Genomic DNA, 18,473 nt, shown 5'->3' on the forward strand with positions numbered 1-18,473 from the left:
AACAGCTTAGTAGAGGTTTCGAGCGGCCGACCCGAACCTCTGGGACTCTCGTGCCACGGAGAGATTTTGGTGAGCTCAAGAACTGAACTTGAACTGAGGAGTTTAGGTTTTAACAAACCTCAGGACACACCCTCTCAGAGATAGAAAGCTTTGGTTATGGAGCAAAGACATGTGAGAGCAGTTACCTTTAACCGGATTTCAGTGCGTCCTGCATGGTGTGTATGAGTGCACATGACCTCTGTCACTGATCAACATTACTGATTATCATAAATAATAATAATTATTAACCAAAGAATAATAATTCATTTCAGTAATTAAATACATTTATAATGAACCATGATGATTATTTATGAACCTCATAATAAACAGTGAAAAGAGTTTATTAAAAATTATTCTTTAAATCTTGGAGTGTCCTTCATGTTGTGGATGGAACAGAGTCAGATAAAAGGCAGTCAGATTAAAGATGGTTTACAGCAAACTTTGTGTCTCCTGTGATGGATGATCAGTAAGTAGAAGTACAGCCAGGACACTCGACCCAGCTGGGGAAGTGTGACCTTTGGGTCACAAATGAGTTCATTCATGTCGCTACAAAAGTTTACTTGTTTTCTTCATGATTCATTTAATTGTAGTTTTAGTTGTGTTTGGAGCACTTTAAAAGGTTTTATGATCTTGTAGCCCATGCTCTACAGTTTTTTAAAGATGCAGCTTTATGATTATTTATTGATATTTAGGGCATAAATTGTGATGTTAAACTTTTCAGGACTCCAATTTTGGGCTCAAACTCAAAGGGGTACATTTATTACAAGTAACTTTCTCTAACTAATTAATCATAATGAAGACATTAAATTCCCACCCCTAATTTTTTTATGAAAATCTTTCTGAGGCTTGTGATTATTTTTATGATTTTCTTTTATTTAAGCGGTGTGCTGCCCTATTAATGAGTAGACTTATCTTTTTTTATTTTTAATATCTGATTCCATTGAGACCACACAAAATAAATACACTGCACCTCAAAATTCTGAAGATATCATGCTAGAAATGATGCAACAGTGACAAATAAACTCACATCAGAACTATGCAATACACTTTTTTTGTCAAATGTTGTGTTATTTCAGAAACACGGCTTGGAGAAGTTATCGTTCTATGGTTCTCCCCTTTTTAAAAATGTTAGAATGACCTTTTTGAAAGTTTCACATCTGCAGACCCTTCAGCCTGCACGGGTTTCACTTAGCAAAAAAGAGCACTACTGTACTGACTGAACTGCAGTGTTCCTACTTTAGTCTTTCTTCACTCCAGATGTTATGTTCTGGCATTTTTAGGTGTTTTTTTTTTCTTAGTGATTTCTTATACCAGCTCAGCCATTGTCGATGGCTTCCTGATTGGCCAGTTTGGATAAATTGTGTTTACTGATGCACTAATAGCTAGACTGTATGCAACCAGGCTCAACGTATATTGTTTCCATCTTTAAACTTCTCTAATCTTCAAAAATGTAATGTCTTTCAGGACTTTCTTACAATTTCTGCTAAAATAACCATGTAATGAAGATAACAGATTATTTAAAAATACTGTTGTTGTAAAATTTAGGAGCATGGAGAAGTTTTAAGACTGCAGCAATACTCTGGTTCTGGCTATTCATACTAGCTGTTAGCTTATTAGTCTTGTAGCGCATAAATACTTTTACTCCAAACAGGGAGCTTTTTGCAATAAGTAAAATAGTATCTTAGGTGTGTTCTTGCTGTGCGTTATTTCTAATTCCATGTTGTCGTTCTTTTTTAAAACACAGAAACGGTTTTGTTACCTGTTATTGGCGCTACGTTTCGCCGACGGCTGCCGGCTTCTTCAGGCTGACGCTGATGGTGGCGCGTCACTTCCTTCTCCGTTTATCTGCGGGCAGCAGAGGATGTTGTCGCCCTCTACTGCCCGCTCTCCCCTCTCCGTCGATGCAGTCCCATGCGTGGTCCAGCGTGTAAACTCCGTCGTCCCTGTTCATGGTCCCACATCCACGTCTCCTTATCTCGATTGCTTCCTTGATCCATCTTTTGTATTTTTGTTGTTCGGTGGTTATGATCCGTGTGTTGTCCCAGTCCATTATATGGTTTTCTCTTAAGCAATCATCTGTTACGACTGACTTTTTTATTGTACTTTCTGCTTCTTCTTTTGCTGCTCTTGTGTGTTTAAAAAAGAACGACAACATGGAAGTAAAATAGTAATTGTGCATAACATTTACATAGAAATATACTATGCATTGCAGAAAGACATGTGCTTTTCTTGAAGCTAACTTCAGTTAGCCGACCAATTAGAGCAGACCTGGCTCTGTTAAAGGGGCTTTGAAGTGACAGCTGAGGATGAGAAACTGACAAGTAGTGAAAAGCTGCAGCACAAAATAGTGTGTTTAACCTTGAAGCTTATAATCCCACTCTGATATTTTCCCAAATTTTAATTTGTAAAAGAGCACAATTTGTTCACTTTAAATTAGGAGTACATTTACGCATCGTCGCTCGACTTTGAGGACGCTGTTAAAACGAAGTACAAACAGATTTTTTGTTGTTGTGTTGCCTTGACTGTCGCACATCAAACACCAATGTGAAAAATACAATATTTATGTATTTGGATCAGTATTCTGAGTGAATGAGTGTATTTTTCAAAGGATCAAGATGGATTTGTGTTTGTCGATACGTGATGGAGTCAGTTTTCCTCTTCCTCAGTTTAAGCCTTCTGATCTAGAGAGCTTTTACTTGGGGTTAATGTGTGCTGCTGAATGTAAGAGCTTACTGGGTTCTGTGTGAGTGGCTTCGGCTTGGACGCAGACCAAAGCTCAGCGGCGGAGGCCTATTGGACGACTCGCTTAAAACACGTGAGCGCAGCCTTTGACCACCTGTCAACTGAACCTATTAAAACAAACAGCACGCCAAGCGATGCAGGGAGGATATTGACTCGTGTTTTACCCAGGAGAAGGCAGAGCTGGAGGAAATAAAGAAATGTCAAAGAAATCTAAACAGAGGAGGCTGTTTATTTATTTATTTTTTCTCTGCACCTTTGGGTTAGACTTAAGAGGAAAATAATGATGATAGTTTTTTTTTTCAGAGAAAAGTGCCAGCAACTCCAGCTTATGGAAACAGAGACTCTCATGAATTTCACTGTCTCTTCCATGACTGAAGTGCTTTCATGTGGCTCACCATGTTTGCACTAGCCACAAACTCCATCCATCTTTTCTTTCAGCTTTGCAGATTAAATGAATTTGAAGGACACAAAAAGGGCAACTGTGTACGGTGCACAAAAATATGTAAATGTTTAATTACAACACCAAAAAATAAATAAATAAATTTGGTAAATTAGAGGACAAAATGATTAAAAAAGCAGTTATTGCAAAACAATATTCCTCCAACTAAAATCAACAAAACAGCAAATGCCAGACAGTGAACGTTTCAATTAAAGTAACAGTAAGTAGTTGTTTTTTATCTTTAAGCTAGAGCTTTAACATTGATCTTAGTGGTTGTTACTTGACCAATTTCACATTTGGCACCAATCTGTAGCCTTCTACTGGCCACTTGTGGAACAATCTAGGAGCTCTTTACCTGCTTTTCTGCTGTTAGCTGTTATGCTAGCAGTTAGCTTTTTCAGTTTGCAATCATCAATAAAATGCAGAAGAAGACGAAGAAAAATAAGTTTGCTGTTTTGCTGGCATCATGGAGGAGCCTGGAAGTAAAAGTAAGGTAGTAATGTATTTGGAGGAGAATCAATATGCTAAAACCAGAGTGAACATCAGCATGGCCTACGCTAGTTTTGGGAGTCACAGACCGGTGGTGACCCGGCTTTGTTGCTACTGGACGTGTAAGTAATAATATTTTTTGTTCAACAGTTATAATTCCACTTTCAACCAGTAGGGCGTGGTAGCCAGAAACTGTTTTGTGTTACTTTAAGCTAAATAGAAAATGTGGACTAAAATTTAAACACTTCATTTTGAGGGTTTGAGATTCCAAACTATCTCAAAACATTTGCAGGAACTATCAGTTTCCTGGTGTTGGTTGCCATCCCAAAGCACTCACAGGCAGCCCAGTCCTTGCACAGTAATCCCCCTATTCAGGAGATGTTTACCCCTCTGTGTCCAAACTGTACGTGAATCAAAAGAGCAAAACGTAGAAGTAACAAAAATATTTCCAATAACTGAAATGAGACGTTAATTTGTAGACACTTCCATGTTGCTGGAATTATAAACATGTTGGAACATTTTTCTTTTGGTTGCAGAGTTATGTGAAAGTCATTTATTTTGAAGGCAGAAGTGAAATCAAACTAAATAAAATGTAAAATGATAAACATCAACTAAATGTTCACAATAAACATTGCACAATTGTTGCAAGTGTCACCATTTTTTTCTCTTTCAACTGAAAATGTGTTTAAAAAAAGCACCAGATGACTCCAATTATTATTTTGATGAGAGACACATTATCTCAAACACACTCACATAACACAGATTCCTCAGGCTGGACTTGTCCGCCACCTCGATTTTTTGTAAATTACTTTGAGACGCGAGCAGCAGAAGTTTCAGCGAAGGTAAAAAAGTTGAAAAGGTCAGTTCATCTGTCACTTGGAGAGAAGAACGAGCAAACCAGGCCGAGTCGGGGTAAACATCCTGGGAGTGTTTTTCAGTTGACATGAAATACTTTGATGCTTGTTGAGTTCAGAGTGTCAAACCCTTGGACTCTGGCCTGAGAACTCGCTCTGTTTTGCTCTTTAGCATGTCTGTGTACGTCAGGCTAATAGCACATTACAAGCTAATTTTATAAAGCTTGTCTTTCATTTAATGAAACCTTTATCCATCTCGCTTTTAAACATCTGGTTTGCCTCTTTTTTCCCCTTTTCCACGTGTGGCCTGTCAGTAGATTGAAAATGGGACCACTCCTTATTGAATCTCAGGAGTGATCACTCAGACTCCTTTTAAAGGCTGAACCTGGAACATGTTGAGGACACCACTTTATATTTCTGAAAGCATCATGGCTCCGGTCCAAAAGCACAGGAATAAACGCAATCAACAATTATGGTATGTCCCCCGCTTGACATCTCATTATTTGAGCTTTCCTGATGTCCTTGCTTTACCTGCTCGCATCTCTCCTTCCCTGTCTCCCTGTCACGGAAATGATTCAAGTAGTCAAAACACACAATGACAGCCGTGGGGGTGAGGCAGACGAGAGTCAAAGGGAATGCTTGTGTTTAAGTACATTTTTGGCTTGGACTTTAAAACCGGAGCTCGAAAGAACTCCCAGCAAACAACTGGATTAGAAAATCCATTTGTGAGCCCTGACACTGTGCTGCCTGCTGATATTCTGGCATAAAAAGAGTAGGTGGGCATATGCACACATCAAACACGCGGGGAAACACGAGTGTCTGCAGGGAGCCATTAGACACAGGTGAAGTGGCTGATGGATGCTATCTCTGTCCGCCTCGAATCGCTCAGCTCGGTCCAGAGTGTGACTGGATGAGGTCTTGTAAAACTTCTCAAAGTCACACAGAAAGAGCGAAGGTGCCAAGTGTTTCAAGCGTAACTCTACGTGATGAGAGTACCTTATCTTCGCCTCGCTAAAAAAAGTTTTTAAAAAATACAACGCTTGAGGTTTTTGACTGAACGTATGCAGACGTTTTGCATATCAAACAATATTTTGGAAGGAAATGAAGTGATTTAAGTCATACGGCATCTACTCATAAAGAAAGATCTTTGGCTTCGCTTTATACGTTTAACTTAGTCATGGCTCCTCTCGTTTAAAAGGCAAGGATCTGATCTGATAAGACAGCCTGGAAGGCACGGTACCAAAAAAAAGCCACGGAGCAATTCAAAGACAGGAAGGTTACGTAGCTACTAAAGAAAACCCGTGTCACTCGCTGATCACACAGCAAAATCCGGCGAACATTACTCACAGTTGTGCGTCAAAGCAACATTACAAGTGAGTGATGAAACGCTTGCAGAACGACTTTAAAGCACACTAAGCTGATAGGATGCAGTTGTGATGTGGTTGTACTGGAGGCGCATTAGAACGTTGATTTTTAGAGCAAACTTACTCAAACACCAAACTTTTATTTGAAAAATTACCACGTAATGGTCAACTTTTGTCATTTTTTTATACATTTGCAGAGGTCTCTAGTAGGAATGAATGCATTGTAAGTCATACTCTGGGAATAAAATATCTCCGGTGAGCCTGTTTCAGCACCTTTTCAGAATTCAGCCAGAGGAGAAAGTAGAACATGACAGATTTGGGAGTCACCCCTGACTCCAATAGCTTTGCAATGTTGATGTTTTATCTCCATGAATAACACAAGACTGGAAAAGTTCTGCTGTGTGGTGGAGTTGCTAATGCTAATGGTAAGCTTCTACTAGCTGAGATGTTTTCTGATGTTTCCTGGACGTTAAACCAACAACAGCCTTCCCTGTCACGAGCCAGTGGGTGAGGGTTTGCTAGATTTGGAAGGAGCAAGTAGCACTTTTTTCAGCCAGATTACAGTCACTGTCCATGAATGTTAAGTGACAATGTGATGTAGATCTGTCAGCTTTTTCAGATCCTAGAGTTTCATCAGAGGCTGATGCAGGAGATTGGTGTAGGAGACTATTTTCATGTTAAGCCTGCACAAAAAACAGATTAGTATCAGAAATAATATTTAAAAACTGGGTTTTCAGTGAAGTTGACCTTTAATTCGTCCCATTTTTTATTTGAAAGTAAGAAGTAGCACTTATTTCAACCAGATGGAATTAAATTACTAACAATGATCATTGTATCATGTAAAATAAGTTGCATAAATTTAGTTTTTATGTGTAAATTTCCATGGAATGGTGGTTCCAACATTTAGTAAAGCAAATAAAACTAAGAGGGGGTCGGGATCTCGATGTAAAAAAATAAAAATAAAAAAGATTAAATCTACAGTTTTTAATGCTCAGTAACCACAAAAGCATGACACATTCTGTCCAAAGGAGTCAGCTGTAGTAGCTGACGGTACTGGCGGGCTTGTCCGAAAAGCCCTACATCCTAAGCAGATTGCTTCCTTCCTAAAGCTGCTACAAACGTGTACTTTCCCATTCATGTAAATATGATTTCACAAACTGTCGCTTTTGAATTACATGGACTTTTGGACAGAAATATTGGGAAATTCTTGCGGGACTTGACCCTGAATGCACCAGAAGTGGTGTAGCTATATTTACACTTAGAAATAGTCGCGGTTTTCACTGTAAGTAACTTTGAAATGCTGAGGAACTCAGATAGGACAGACAATTGTTATAACTTTTACATACAAGCACACTTTAAAATGGCTGAAATGTCCCTTTAGAAACAAATCCCTCCTTAAAATAAAACAGTGGTCAATAAAACAATATTTTTAAGGCACACTTAATCTCCCCTCTGTGGAGGATGACGATCCTTTTGGTAAACAAGTAACTAAAATCTGACATTAAATATGACATATCTGCATGTGTAAACTTACTTCTGTATTGTTGATACTCCTGTTTGCTCTTTTCTTTGGAAATAAGTAACAAAACATTTTATTAAAAGTATAACTGCTGGAAATTTCATTTCATAAAGACACACAAATACAGAAATGTCACAATATAAAGTTTAAAATAAATGCATTTATGCAGCTTCTTCAGACTGATATTACAAAATCACTATTACATAGACATATGCAAAGTTTTAGAAAATATAATACTTTTGTTTACTTTGTTTATTGTTGCTGATAAAGAAAAAAACAAATAGGGCAGAGCAGTTCAGTGACTGCTCCTGTTATCTCAAATTTACCTGCAGTGCATTTGTTTTGACGGTTCTGCAGCAACTCACCGGTGTTAAGATTTAATTCATGTGGGGTGAGCGTGGTGCAGATAACAGAGGAGATGAGCTTCTTGTTTTTTTGTTTTGTTTTTTTCTCACACTGCCAGAGAAAGCCACCGCTAAGAGAGAAAAAGAAGCAACACTTAGGAGGGATCGATACCCGCTCTAACCAAAGTAAAATGGATAGAACGTCTGACCCGCTGAACTTGTTGGAACAAAAAGTCATCGGGCCATTATCGGAACATCCGTGCAAGACGCCCACAACGGCAGGGGAGAACAAGGGCGGCTTGTTGTGCACACAAAGTCTGCACTTCATAAGAAACACTGTGCTCTGGTCATCATTTACATGGTAAATGTCAGGAAATCTAATCCAAATCGTTGCATTAGACGCCAGTTGCACTGGGACAGAGAGGAAAACATGAAATGATGCAGATCCGTAACTCTGCAGAAGATTCCTTGTTGTTCAAACTTTGTCACATTAGTTTGATGTAGCGCTTTGCTGGCAGTTTTTGAAAAAGGATGTCCTAATTGATTCAGCTGAAGCTCTTCGTGTAGCTTTTATTAAACATCCTGATTGTATTGATCAGATGAAAATGTACAATTGCCTCGGTGTGCCATAAGAGAGGAGTCGCTCAGGGGGAAACCTTGCTATAATTAAGAACCTGCCGAAAACCATTAAACTCCCAACTAGCTCAAGCCTCCAGTAGTCCATTACTTTGATCTACAGGTCACCAAGGAACAAAATTCAATACGCAGACCGAGATGCCGTTATGAGCTCCATCATGCTGGGCTCAGTGTCAGCTTGAAATTTACGGCATTTTTTTCTCACCAGAATATCAGCTGTAGTTTCTCAGCACGATGGAGGAAGGAGATAAAGATAGCCCGAGACTGTCACAGTGCATCATTTCAGTAATACAGCTGAGCAGCTCAGTGGTAGCAGAATAAATGAATGGAAAGCCCTGAATCCAAAAAGGCTCTATTTATATCCTTCATGAAAAGATAACTTTGCCTCACCACATTTGAATTTCTGTGAGGTACGCGCAGATGGCGTGGCAAGCTTCAAACATTAAACGGCAGCGGCCCTTGAAAATATCGACGCTCTGGCAGAGCACTCCTTGCCATATAAAAATTTCATCAACAGCTTTGATTGCACTGTAAACATTTCAGCAGACGGTGTTGAGCAAAGATCTGCAGAACTTCTGCGAGGAAGACGACATACTGAACAGATTCCTACAAGGGTGAGGTTGCATTTCTGAAACGGAGAATGTGTCTGTTTCAGAAAGTTTAGAGGAAACAGGACTCATGCAGTTCAGTAGTCGATTTGAAAATTGAATTATTCTCTTTTGAATAATTTCATTAACACAATTATTCAGTGAAAATGTAAATTCTTTGATTATTGAGAGCAAATATCTTGATCAAGTTAAGAGATTTATGCATTAAAATCTGCTGATTTACATATTTTCTCATTTAAAATATCTTTGGAGAGTCTTTTTACTTATTTATTAGCTTTCAGCATCATTTAAAAAAATTCCCATTATTTTTCTGTTACAATTCGCTTAAAAATAAGAAATTACAAAATCCATTCCTTCCTATAGCTGCTTTTTGTTGAATAAATTCTTTGCGAATTCTCTCAAAAAATGATTATTTCATGCTTTGGCTGCACACGGATCCAGTTATAACTGGTATATATGTCATTTGAGAGTCTATATGTTCGCTAAAATTAAACTAAATGAAAACTAAAATGCTCAAAGCTTGAAAGCTGCAGCAGGCTGTGAACTTTCACAAACCAAACCTTTTGTCAAAATGATTACAGTGTGAAATGGAAACTGAGACAGTGATGGAAGTGTATGGCAGAGTGGCACATTTCCTTCTTTTTGCTCCCTGCTTCGATACTCTGCTGCTGGATGTTCGTGAAATCCGCAACAAGGCTTTGGGCTTTGACTGCTAGAGCAAGGAGACGTGGAGTTTTGACTCAACTATAACGGGGGTCACAAACTTTTTTTCATGAATGCCTTGGCTCACCCCTCTCTGCACTGTAACTGGACTATGATTTAATAAATTACCAATAAAAGTCCAAAAAAGTCGTAAAAAGTGTAAAAAGACTGAAAATCAAAGGGAAATGAAACATTGAATAGGGAGAAAGTTGATAAAGATTTTAGCCTTTCCAACCATGTTAGCACCACTTCATAACTTTTGTCCAAGCACTGTTAGCTACTTGCTAATATTAGCCTAAATGTAGCTTATTCTATAACAGGCATGTCCAAAGTGTGGCCCTGGGGCCATTTGCGGCCCTCAAAGGGATTTTGTGCAGCCCCTAAGTATGTTGTAGAAGGAGGAATTTGTCTTTCCAGGCTTTTCGTGTAGATAGATTATTACTAATGTACCTTATATGTCTGTTTTAAGCATGGTAAATAAAAGTATATGTTTTACAATTTTAATTGGTTTATTTTGAAAAACAATCACATTTTTGTAGCCCACAGGGACATTTAACCTAAGAATTTTGGCCCTCATCTCGAAGTTTGAAGACCCCTGCCTTAAAAGCCTGTTAAATAACATAACAGTTGGAATTTTTTTAAATATCTATTTAAAGGGTAAAGCCAGTATAACTAATTACCGCTTTAATTTTTTTTGTTAGATATACAATATCACAATAGAAATAACTAAATATATTTGGCCCTTATGTCCTGCAGTACTTACTTCTTCCACAAGGAGGTAGAAGACTTGTAGAAAATTCAATGGTGTCAAAGATTAAAGAACATACTAATCCTGATAAAGCGACGGAGGTCTAAGAAACCAAGGAATGTGGATAGCAAAGAGGGTAAATTTGGGATTAAAGGTTTAACTTGTGTTTTATTTAATTTTTTTGTAAATCATAATACCTCCTTGTAAAGATGATTGTATTTGCACCATGGCGTGATGGCAGAGATGCACATGTAAGTGTGGATCCAATATTTTCCAAGGTAGCGCGACTCGGGGTTGCGAATGACCACAGTCACCAATTCTTTGAATTGTGTGTACTGAAACTCTAATTTCCCTCTGGGATTAATAATCTTTGATTTGATTTGATTATCGTATTTTATCTGGAGGTTTCTTCCTGTTAACTCATTCGCTGCCAGCCATTTCCTGATCGGTAAAGCCCTTAGCTGCTAGCGTTTCTCACCGTTTTTACTGTTTTTTAAGAGTCACAGAACGTTGCACGCTAGGATGATGTCGACGCCAAAACAACAAAAACAAAGAGGAGACTCACCACTTACATCAGGAAGAATCTGCGCGTTTCGAGCGTTATCCGTTCTTTCGTAATCCGTTGTTGAATTGTGCTCGGCAGAAGCTTTTCCGGTTCGCGCCTCACTTTTTTTTTACAGCAGCAGCCCAAAACGATCTCCTAACACATGGATTTTCTGCTTCCTGATCACGTGACGTGTGACGTATGCGGATGAAGATCGGCTTTAGAGCTGAGATGTTTGTTCTCACGGTTGCTACCATGCTTGCTTAGTTTGAGGATTGTTGTGATATATATGACACATTTAAATGATTGTCATAATGCCCTGAACTCAGAAAGTTTTACTTTGTGAAGTGGCTTGAGAAAACTCCTGTCATGATTTGGCGCTATATAAATAAACAATTGAATTTAATTGATTACTCCTCTACTCCTTCTTTTCAACACTGACCACATGCATCTCAAAGGAAGAAACCTCACAATAAAGGATAATAGCTAGACTACAGTAGGTTTGATGTTCGTGAAAATATCTGTTTTCACAATCAGTGGCATTGGTAACAAATGCTTTCAAAAGAAATGTTTCAAGTGAGTCCCACACATTCAGGAACACAAACAACGACAACCCAAAAAGCAATGAAAGAGCTTCAAACACGCTCAAGGCTGCACAACCGCCCAAAAAAATGTACTTAATAATTGAAGATTCCAAACATTTTGAAATGTGGTAATGCATTTTTCAGATATGTAAAAAAGAATTTAAAACATTCTGTCCTTGATGGATTTTATAAATAAAGAAGATAGCCTGAACGCACAGAGCCAGACGACTAAAGATAATAACTGACTGACTTAAATTACAATAATATATTGAAGATGTAGAGAATCACAATTTCATATGCAGCTTTCAGAATGGCTGTTTACACTGACGGGCTTTCTGATTAACTGTTGATTTTAGTGTTTTTATGGCAAATTGACCATGAACAGCTTAATGAAACAGTCAGTTCACTGGCTGTGTTTTAGCATGCTGATTAGAATGATGCAATTGTTCTAATCAGTTTCTGAGCCATTTTTTTAATGGACGTTGCGACACTTGCAGCTATACTTTGAACTTTATCATAAAAAGAAGATCTGCACACTGAACAAAAGCCCTGGCGAACGTCACAAACAAATAAAAACAAATTTTCGGAATTTTCAACATACAGAACAAAGGTATTTCAGCACTAACTTCCCGGGGGGGCTCAAGGTTCCATCCTCAGCCCAGTACTGTTCTGTCTCTGCATTTTGCCTTTAGGAGTCATTCTCAGACATTGTGCAGTTTCATACCATTTATGTGGTAAGTGGCCTGTATTTGATATAGCACCTGGAGTCCTGGACCCCCCCCCCCCCCCCCCCCCCCCAAGGTGCTTTACAACACAATTCAATTCAATTCAATTTTATTTATATAGCACCAAATCATGACAAGAGTCATCTCAAGGCACTTCACATAATAAACATTCCAATCCAGGTCAATTCATTAAGCCAATCAGAAAAAAAAAGTTTCCTATATAAGGAACCCAGCAAATTGCATCAAGTCACTGACTAGTGACTTGACTTGATCCTGGCTCAGTAGAAGCAGCCATCACCACGATTCACTGGGGATCGAGAAGACAGAGCAGACACACACACACACACACACACACACACACACACCCACCCACCCACGCACGCACGCACACACACACACACACACAGTAATGTGTCAATGGTTACATTGTGATTTCTTAGTAAATATTCTATTTGGTGAGAGATAAACTTTATTGTATTTATCCTAGTGAATCTATAATTAAACGGGTAAACTAGTAGTAGCACATCCAACGTCAAGGAAAGCAAAAAGTTATTATCAGGAGAGGGAGAATGTTTAAGTGGTTAGCAGCAGTGTGCTGGACGATAGCTTCCTCCATGAGGCCACCACAGCTCAGCAGAACATCATTGTAGCTTCTTCTGTGGAGAAAAACACTTAGAGAAAAAATAAAGTTAACAGCAGAAATTGCAGAAAATAATACAGTTAAAGAGCAGATTGTAGAAGAAAGTAGTAAAGTGTGAACAGTGGTCAGCAGTCTAAGCCTATAGCAGCATAACTACAGAGATAACGCTGGATAACCTAGCCTTTTTAGATTGAAGCATGTTGGAGGCAGGGCAAGGGAGAGCCGTCTTTACCGACTGTACACTCCACCTCCCTCTACTCCCCCACTTGTCCAGATCTAGGCTAAAATCAGATTTTAACCATAGGCCCTATCAAATAAAAATGTTTTAAGCCTAGTCTTAAAAGTAGACAAGGTGTCTGCCTCACAGACTAAGGACTACATCAGTCATTCATGTATTCACACGCTGGTGGGGATGAACTACAATGTAGCCGCAGCTGCCTTGGTGCTCACTGACAGAGGTGGGGCTGCTGAGCACTGGCGCCACAGACCCCCCCCCCCCCCAACCACCCACCGGGCAGCAGTCAGGAGCCGCGATCAGACAGAGATGCGCCGAGCTGCGGGAGTGACCTAAAATACATAAATATAATTTTACTTACCGAAAAAAATGAAGTGGAGACTCCTTGGATGCTCTATTAGTGCAATTAATGCCACAGCAAGTCATTTTGTCCAACAATTGCACAAATAATAACCAAAAAAGAATACACAAACACAGAGACTCAAAATCCCGGAACAGTTTCCAGGCCAGACCGAGGCTCTACTGAGGCCTTTCCACGCAGCTAGCTCTGTGGTCACGTGGGTCTGATGCTCATTAATTATACAGAATTTTAGGCTTTTAACGCACTTAAACAGAAGAGTGAGAAAAAAATTCACCCCCCTCAGAGTTTTCATGAGTGTAAACTAGATAATTTAAACAAAAAACATGTTTTGGAACCAGGCTGTAAACGTGTTTATTTCTGCTGTGAAATTGGTATTTTTAACATGGGAGTCGATGAGGATTTGCTCGCTTCTGACACCAGCCCCCAGCGGATGAGGGTGGAACTGCAATTTTTATCACTTCCGCGTTGGCCTCAATTTTTCACCCGCATTGTGGGGGCTTGATCACCACCCTCGGCAAATTTTTTAATTAAAGCCCATCCGGAGTGTCCATCTTCTAGATTTGCAACACATTCTCACACCTGAAGAGGCTAAAACTGACGACGGGTGACCAAGCATTTGTTTTTGACGCGTTTGGAGCCCCAACACATTGGGAGGTGACGTGCTGTGCCAGAGCATTTCCGACGCCTGTGGTAAAATGGAGATTTTAGCAAATTGTGACCTTTACCCTCTTGCTATTTAACCTTCTCCTTCCCCTCACCCCATCCTGACCTTAACACACTTGCACATGCAAAACTTTATTTCTTGTTGTATCATTCCTCCACGGTTATGGGGAAATTTAGAAAGAGACACTGGGTGAAGGTTAGGATGGGGCGAGGGGAAGGTTAAATCGCTAGAGGTTAGAGGTTAAATGTCGCTGAAATATCCTTTTACCGTCCAGACACCAAAAGCTTAGTAGACAATGAGTCTTAACAGGAAACTGAATGAGACTTTAGAAGTGACAGTGAGCCACTGGTAAACAGTTGCAAAACTTGTTTCAAATACAAAGTTATAAGAATTAGACAATTGGAGTTTTATATTTAGTACAATAAGATTGTTGGAATTCATTTTAGACCTGTAATAAAGAAAAAAAGAAAGATTATGCTAAACTAGCTATTGTCACGTTGAGGGTTGGAGGAGTAGGATCCAAAATGCAAACACCCAGGACAACACGAGGCAGGAGTAGATGAAAATGAAAACATTCCTTTATTTGGAAGGGGAACAAAAATCCAAAAGGGCAGGAAGCCAAACCTAATGTCTAAAACTGACAAAAAAAAAAAAAGCTCACTGAAGAGCAGAGACCTAAGACCTAGTGAGGGGAAGCAAAGCAACGCTGACAAACATCAGTGATCCAGCAAACACAGAGTGACAAGACAAGGCTTATAAACAAGAGGGAGGTAATCAGGGAAACAGGTGACAGGTGTGAGGAGTGTGAGCTGAAGAGAAACTGGTGGAACCAATTAACTAAATGGGGAACAGAAACTAGCAGGAGGGCAGATAAACCTGAACCTATAGAACACGGATAATTAAACTTAGGGACTGAGGGCAAATGTAAACAACCAATAACTAGACGGATGAGGAGAACTAATATAAAATCAAGTAGGGGCTAACAGGGAGTGGTAGGGAGACACATAAGGAAGCCTAGAGAGAGGAGATTCTATGGGGAGACTCGACTAACTTGGATGGGACAACTATGTATAAAGTGACCAGGGAGAAACAGGGAAAACCTGGAGGGGGCTGGGGGCCAAAAGGAGCACACAATGAGACACATGAGGGAGACGCAGACCAATGACAGCTATTAGGTCTGTGCTCACTAAAAAGATTAGGACCTGGAAGAGAAGATATTTGAGTGGCTTATAACATAAATCAGTTATTTTTTAAAGACTGTTCTGTCTACAAATACATACAAAAACAAGGGAGTGTTTCTAGTGATGTAAAATGTAAATTTTCTGATGGATTTGTTGACAAGTTGTTCTGTTTGACAAAGTTGCAAAAGCACAGTGATGAGGAAGCTAATAAACTATGCTAAACAATAAGACCAACCACTGTTTGACACACAGTTGGCTCTGAAACGACTTTTCTTTCTGTTGCAGAAAATCCACGCACATTCTACAAAGATCTGAACGGCACAGCTGCGAAAACTCTACTGCTCATGTGCCAATATTCGACTCTGGTAGGTCATTCTTGGTCAGAGCTGAAGGTTGCAGACTTAAAACAATGTTTGGAAGTGGATTTCTGTGTTATTAACCATTAATGTCTTATGCATTATGAATAGTTTTTTTATAAGTGATAAGTTTGACAAAATAAAGATTAGTTTTGATCATTTTCACAAGATAACTGCTATTTATTTCACTTCAGTATTGATGAAAGTTACAAACTAGATTTCTGACATCGTTCAAAATTCATAATCTCAGCAATTGCAGAGTGGTTTATGCAAAAGCTAATTTATAAACCCTTACACTACTTCCAGTTTTGCTGCACCACTAGAAATATTCAGACATTGCTGCTGGAAAAGCCTCCGGCTTCCCTGGAAGTGCTGCAGATAGCTGCTGCAGCCTCTTTGTGCCTGCAAATGGCTGCATAGTCTTCTGTAAATAACTGTTCAACGCAAACTTTATGCAAATGTAAAGATTTTTAAAATGGTGTTTAAATGAAATGCCATGAAAGTATTGAGAATTTAATCAGAAGTGTCACATGCTGAGCTAAGATGTAATTAAAAATTTGAAGCTACTCAAATAACTGTACTGCTAAATTAGGATTGTGTAGATTTTTTTACAGTGCATTTTACAGGAATTTGTTAATTCAAGTTGCTTTAAGATGGAATCGGATTGGAAGAAGTCTGCGGTGTCTCCCTTGAAAGGCAGCTGTGAGCAGTGTTGCTTTTGGAGACTCTGACTCTAATATCGCATCCTGCTCTGCTGTGTCTTTCCTGGCGCAGCTCAAGCTTTGGCAGTTGTGTGTGTGTGTGTGTGTGTGTGTGTGTGTGTGTGTGTGTGTGTGTCTGTGTGTGTGTGTGTGTGTGTGTGTGTGTGTGTGTGTGTGTGTGTGTGTGTGTGTGTGTGTGTGTGTGTGACGGCTTCAGTTAAGAGGCATAATTTCCTTCACAGTTTCCAGCATGACAATGAATCGCGCAAGTGAGAAGCACCGGCTAGCAGATTCTATCCACCAATCGAAGGTTCCCTCTAACAGTAGGCATGAATTTGAGCCGCCCAATTGGCTGGCAGTGGGTGTATTGGTCCCAGTTCAGGCTGAAGCAGGCCACTTTGGGAAGAGGGCTGAATAAACGACTGGCTTTGCGTGGAAAAAATCCATGCTATGCTGATGTAAACACTTCCTACCGTATCTAGGCAGAGTAGTAGTAGTTATTTGTGCTTCATTTGGGCTGAAGAAAAAAAAACTGCACTCAAAAAAATTAAAGATTCTTGGCCATTTTTAATGCAAGATTTAACTAAAATCTATACAATCACAATTGTTAACACAATCAATCAATCAATCAACCAATCAACCAATCAATCAATACCTTTATTTTACCAGGAAATTGGCCTCATTGAGATTTTAAATCTCTTTTTTAAGAGTATCTTATGTTAATAAAATACAAATAAACATAAGAACATGTCATTGAACAAGATATCCATAAAAAGTAAGCATGTTGCTCATGACTACCTCACAAGATCTAAACTATCCCTTTAAATCAGTTTGAAGAGTTCAGAAATGAGCTAATCTAGTTTCCCACAGTTGGGAATAAGTGCAAGCAATTTGTCTCTATAATTACCATTTTAAATCTACAGCAGCAGGCTGAAATCCTCTTTGGCCTCCTGTGCAGCTGTACCATTATGATATCTGATTTCCCTGTTCTTATAGGTGCAGTAAGTGGTAAATGATGCAGACTTTGCCTCCATACAAAGAGGAATTCCCCGACTTCAGCATTGAATTAGCAAATAACTCTGAAGTGAATAAATGATATTACATTCATCTAAATCAATCAGAGCAAGACAACGGCGACTAATTGCTGCTCGTGTTTCCTTTTCCATTTGCATGGGGGTCAAAAAAACTAACATTCCTGCCAACCTTTTGGTGTTATCACTTTTTTCTTTGAAGTAAAAAAATAAAAGAAATCCTGAGTTCTCTTCATTTTTATGTCCAAATGTTAAACCTGTACAAAACACAGCACTTGTCTGTTTTTGCAAGACATATTTTAGTGTTTTATGTTGTGGAAAAGGTGCAACCTTTGTGCAAAAAAGCTGCATTTGATTGAATGCACCTTAGAAACTACAGTTATTTCATCTTTTAGGTGAGATGATTTTTCATGTCGGGAGAAAAACAATACGCCTTTATAATGGTACCTTCCTACAGAGTCGAACTGTCATGTGCGCGACACCGTCACGGTATCTTTCTGTTTTCTTTGCAACAACTTTATTCAGCTTTGTTCATTGACAGTTTGACACCAAAGGAAGCTTTACACTTCTTACCAAAAAAGTCCTTTTCTACAATCAGCTTCTTGTTGTTTTTTCCTTCGCTAGGCTTTGATGAGATTCTTGCTGAACTAAATTTAGGCTTCAAAATGCCTCGCCGTCCATTTGAACAGGCCACATACAGCAGACCCATCTGCAACGAGGAGCAGAGCTTTTATTTTTTATTTTTTGTATCCAATGGAAACCAACCGATCATTTTGTGTTTAATCACCCTCATCACTCATACATATCAGGGTTTACTCAGAGGAAATTGGGTTGTTTTCTTTCACAGCAACAGAAACACTTCAGGTAGTTATTTTGTTTATTTTGGTGTGTGTTGGGATTAAATGCGGAAAGAATAAAATTCTCTGAGAGAAAAATTCTTCAGACATATATCCTTTAAGTTGTTTTC

The sequence above is a fragment of the Nothobranchius furzeri genome, chromosome 11 (assembly GCF_043380555.1).
Source record: "Nothobranchius furzeri strain GRZ-AD chromosome 11, NfurGRZ-RIMD1, whole genome shotgun sequence".
Lineage (NCBI taxonomy): Eukaryota > Metazoa > Chordata > Actinopteri > Cyprinodontiformes > Nothobranchiidae > Nothobranchius > Nothobranchius furzeri.